We start from the raw sequence: 5,336 nt of genomic DNA, 5'->3' as shown, positions 1-5,336 counted from the left end.
TCGTGTCACCGGCTGGAACGTCAACTCCAATGCCGATCCTTTCCAATATGTCCCTTCCTGCTTTTGTTTTTGAAAGCCTACCGAGCTGCATAACCAAGTGCGCCTCCCGTAGTTCTTCCAGGGTGTTGTGCACCCCTAATCCCAGCAGCCTTTCGGTAGACGCATTCTGAGGCAACCCAAGGGCCGCTTTATACGCCTGCCTAATCACAGCCTCCACCTTTCCTTTTTCCGCCGCGTCCAACTTCAAATAAGGCGTCGCCTATACTATTCTACTCAGCACAAACGCCTGCACTAGCTTACACAAGTCTTTTTCCTTAACACCTCTCTGAAGATTGGCGATTCTCCTGATTAGCCGCACGGTAGCAGTGACCGTATTTTTAAGCCTTTGCAAGGACTCGCTATTCTTCCTGTTAGTCTGCAGATACATACCCAGGATCCTGATCGTTTGGACCTCAGCGACCGGTACTCTCCCCACTTTCACCTCTAAAGGTGGTGGCGGCATATAGTGCCTCGCATGTATCCCTCTTGGTTTATCCCTCAGCACAAAAAGCTCGGACTTGGGCTGAGAGCACGAGAGTCCTGCTTCCCCTGCTAGCTCCTCCACAATATCCACCGCCTGTTTTAGAGTTTCTTCCAATTGTGCGTCACTGCCTCTTGTTACCCATAGAGTAATGTCATTCGCATAAAATGTATGTTTAAGTCCCGATATCCCTTGCAGCCTGGGTGGTATCTTGATCAAGGCGAGATTAAATAGGAAGGGCGATAATACCGACCCTTGCGGTGTCCTCCTGCTCCCCAATGGGAAGGGATCCGATTTCATTTCTCCGACTACAATCTCCGCAGTCCTACCCTCCAGAAACGATCGGATGTACCGGAAAGTTCCACCCCCCGGTCCTATGTCCGATAGGTTCCTCAATATTGCCTCATGGGTAACATTGTCAAAGGCCTTAGTGAGGTCGAGCCCCAAGATAGCCTTGGTGCCCGTGCCGTACCCAGGATCAACCACGTCTTTTTTGAGCTGTAACATGACGTCCTGCGTTGATAAATTAGCCCTCAAGCCAATCATTGTGTCAGGTATCAACTCATTGTTTCCTACATAACCCTGAAGCCTGTTCAGGACTACATGCTCCATTAATTTGGCCAAGCCCGACGTTAGCGAGATGGGACGCAGATTCTCAATACAGAGCTTCTTCCCTGCTTTAGGAATAAATGTAATCCTAGCATGCTTCCACTCTGGCGGAATCTCCCCGGCCGCCCAATATTTATTCATCAAATTCGCGAGTGCCCCCACTGACTTGAAATCCAGGTTCCTCAGCATTTTATTAGTAACCCCGTCCGGACCCGCTGCTGACGTGGTACGAAGCTGGCCCATTGCAAACTCCACCTCCGCCACCGTAAAGTCTGCATCTAATTCAAGGTTTTCCTCTCCCGAGTAATCCGGCAAGCAATCGCCCGCCTCTCTGTTTATGTAACGACTTCGGAGTTCATGTATAAATTCCCCAATCGTGCCTTGATACCGATGCACTAAGCTAGCCATTTGCCCCTTCTGCGCAGATTTGGTTGCCGCCGGGTCTAAAAGGTGCCTCAACAACTGCCATGTTTTTTTGCATCCGAATTGCCCATTCATCCGGTCACTAATCTGCCCCCACTGTTTGCACTGCAACTCCAATGTGTAGGTTTCGATTTCTCGTTCTAGCTTGGCCATCTTCCTACGGAGGACACCATTATGCCTTTGTTTCCTCCACCTCCGAAGGAGACTTGCATGTGCTTCCCACATGTGTAACAATCTAGAGTCAGCCGTAAAGCCCTCCTCCTCCGTCGGAACCTCTTCTGTGGTACTCTTCGCGGCCTGCTTGAGTGTGTCAATCCAGGTTCCTAAGTCCTCGATTTCCCCGTTCACTGTGTCATTCCTGTATTTCCGAAATCGGTCCCAGTCCGTCACTCGAGTTCCTTTCACCGTGTCTTTGTGCTTAGCAACACTAAATATCGTGCAAAGGATATAGTGATCACTTCCCAGTGGCTGTCCCGTGTTTACCCACTTTGCATCCCTGATACCATTCACAAAGTGAGGTCTGGAGAGGTGTCTATGCTCACGCTGTTGCCTATTCTGGTATGATCTAGCGGGTTGTTCAAGATCGTCCATCGCAGGTCCTGGGCAACCTGCCAAAGCTTATTTCCCTTCGGGCTGGCTCGGATGTAGCCCCACTCCGGATGAGGCGCATTGAAATCTCCCACCACGATGAGTTGAGACCTAGCCGCTAGCCGTTGCGTCTTTATCAGAAGGTCTGGCAAGCCCACCCCCTTATCTTTTGGAGAAGAGTATACATTAAGAACAAATAGACTCTTATCTTCCTTTCTTTTGGGCAAAATCTCCAGCAGGACGTAGTCCTTCCTGCTGCTATCTATGGTATGCTGAATCACTGTGGTGTTGCGATGGACTAACACGGCCGTGAAGACGCTCGATACGCCCCCTCGATCAATCTCTGGTGGTGTAAATGTCTTAAACCCGGTAATTTCACCGAGCCGCTAGCCTCCTGCAAAGCTATAATGTCCGGCTTACTATCCAGATTTTGTATGTGCAACTGCAGGTTCCCCCGCTTGCGACGGAAGCACCTGCAGTTCCACTGCCAAACCTCAATTTGCTGGCGAGAGACCATGGTGAGGCCCTAGGTTCACTAACATCGGCTCTTGGCCGACTACGGGAGGCAATCTAACCTCTAGCATAGCATTTAGCTGTTTAAACATGTCCATTACCTGGTTCTGGAAACCCCGCATGTCATTGGTGAAGGCGTCAAGACGCTCCTCAATGTTGCCTAGTCTAGCTTCGATCCTGTCGACCCGACTTTCCAACCTATCCTGTTTTTCTTCCAGTTTTCCTACTCTCTCCGCAAGGTAAGCATGTCCCTCCTAAGACAAGTGACTTTAACTACTGGCTGCGGCGTGTCCGCCGCCGAAGTTTCTGCTACTCTCTTTGCATGAGCTCCCTCATCTGCCGGAGGTGGCCTTTTGACCGTACCCCGATTCTCCACTTTCTCCACTTCCATAGCTGTGTTATCGTCCACGCGCGAGAGAGAGAAAAACTTTATTATGGCAAGTGTGTTAGACCCCCCTTGGGTCCCTGGACCACCGCACGGTCCCACTCTACGTCGGAACGTTCATGTGGTGTTTGGACATGACGTCGGCACCCCGAAGAACCGCAGCAAGCTGCGATGGCGGGTCCGGAGACGAGAGCACGACCTCCCAGTCCTCCCAACTTGATAACGCGGGCTGTCCCTGCGGGGGAGGATCAGCAGGGAAGCTGAAAAGGATGTGGGAGAGTGTGGCGTGAGGGTCGCCGCACAGGGTGCATGCAGGGGAGGTGCCACAGTAGAGAGATAGCAGCTGAGGGGATGAGAGAGAGCGGGTCTGGAGGCGTCTCCAGATGATCTGTTGGGAATGGGTAAGGGAGGGGTGTGGAGGAGGGTAAGTCCGACGGTCCAAGCGGGGCATTTGCGTGAGCTCTGCAAAGGTGTGCGCCCGTTCTCTCGAGAAACCTGGATCGAGGCCGTCCTGAGCCCGGCAAATCAAACATCGGGCCAAATTATCGGCCGCCTCGTTTCCTGGATTCCCAGAGTGAGCCGGCACCCACTGGAGCTCTACCCTGCGTGGTAAATTTTTGGTGGGGGTGTTCAACAACTCCCAAGCAGGGGCGTGAAGCGTTCGCCTGCGCCGCTTGCTGTGGGGCCTGGGCCAACGGCGTCTGTACCCTTTCTACTCTGCCGGTTTTAAGCGCGCGTTCCATCTCTGCTATCCTAGCTTCCATCTTTTTGATAGTTTCGGCTTGCTGCAGCACCTGCCTTTGTAGCTCCTTCTCTCGAGCAGTCTCATTTTGGGAGCCCGCATTGGGCCAGCTCACCTTTTTCCTCGTGGCACTTGGGCTTCTTCCATGACCAGAACCTTGCCCTCCTCCTTTGCCAGGCTCGGGTCCGGGCAGTGGCGGGAAGGAAGCTGACCGTTCCCTGCTCTTGCTATCGCCTCTCGCACCGCTAGATGACCGCTTCCTAGGCCTCGAACGCCGCTCCTCCTTGCCAGTTTGGCTCTTGTCCTCGTTGCTCTGCTGCAGACCCGTCGGCTGCTGACGGGCTAGGCGAAACTTGCAGTTCCGACTTCCCGTGCTGTGCGCCCCATGACACACGATGCAGTCCGGCGTGCAGGTCAGCGACTCTCCCTCCGGTGGTGCAGAATGTTCTTGCCCGCAGCGGCGACACAGATTAGTCTTCGGACGATAGCAAACGTCCGCCCGATGTCCCACTCGTCTGCAGTTATAGCAGGTCTCGACTAACTCTCTATACGGGATCACAGCGTACAGACATTTTCAATAGATGACTTGCCGGGGAACGCGCTTCCCCCCGAACGCGATCTGAATCGCCTTTGACTTGCCCAAAGGTCTGGCATCCAAAATTTCCATGTCTTCATTGCTCTTCAAGAATCCTGCGCGAACTTCTGCCAGTGGGCATCCGTTGTACGCATTGTAAATTACTCCGCGCACAGAGTTCTCCGGCGCCGCCACGTATGCCGAAACCTCAAGGTCACGACCGCCCAGCTTGAGCATCTTGACATTCGCATATGCCCCACTACGATTCATACACGGCGTGCTCACCGTCATCGTGTTGTTTGGCTCATTGACCCGCACTAGGTCTTCTTCCACCGCAGTCGCGTTCGTCCGCTCCGCTGCCGCTCTCAGGGCACATCCGAGCTCCCTCGGCGTCACTATGCTCAAGTCCCAATTCTTGGGCCGGCACACAACCTTGAAATCCTTGGCTGACATCTTCAGAAACGGTCCCCGTCTCTTCCACACCGGCGCTTTCCCCCTCTTGACTTGGGCTGCTCCGTGCGTCTGGCGTCCGTCGCTGCCCGCCTGTTTCTCGGTAGGCCTACTCTCGGAGTGGTCCCCGTACACAATCTTCTTGAAGCGATCTTGCGCCTTCAAAACCCAGGCCCATTCTCCCGCCTCGAATTCTTCGGGCGTTATAGATCCTCCCTCAACGGAGTACTCCATCATCTTTAGCCTCGCAAAGGCCCACAACCACAAGGCACGACCCTGGAGCCCGGCGCCGCAGGCGTCGGCTCGGCCTATAGATTAGGCCTAATTTTGCCGCACCGTGGTCGAGTACAAATCGTGAAAAAAAAAACCCTAAAAGGGGGAACACTTGCCAAAATATGGTGTCCACAGGTACAGGGCAACTTCCTGCAGACGATCCCACAAAAAGCAAGACCAAGACAGCGCGTTCCACCGAAAAACGGTCTCAAGGCGGGAGCTCATGCGGAACACGTCCGCGCAGCGTCCGCTCGGGTGT

At 53.7% G+C, this 5,336-nt stretch overlaps 1 pseudogene; it reads right to left on the bottom strand.

The window, feature by feature from the left end:
- Positions 1 to 2,634: 2,634 nt before the first annotated feature.
- Positions 2,635 to 5,041, bottom strand: LOC149369465 (uncharacterized; annotated as a pseudogene).
- Between the last annotated feature and the right edge of the window lie 295 nt (positions 5,042 to 5,336).

The sequence above is a fragment of the Amblyomma mixtum genome, chromosome 1 (genome assembly GCF_055824585.1).
Source record: "Amblyomma mixtum isolate Tamu chromosome 1, ASM5582458v1, whole genome shotgun sequence".
NCBI classification, from domain to species: Eukaryota; Metazoa; Arthropoda; class Arachnida; order Ixodida; family Ixodidae; genus Amblyomma; species Amblyomma mixtum.
Note: the sequence above shows the minus strand (reverse complement) of the source record. Positions and strands in the feature narration are given on the sequence as shown.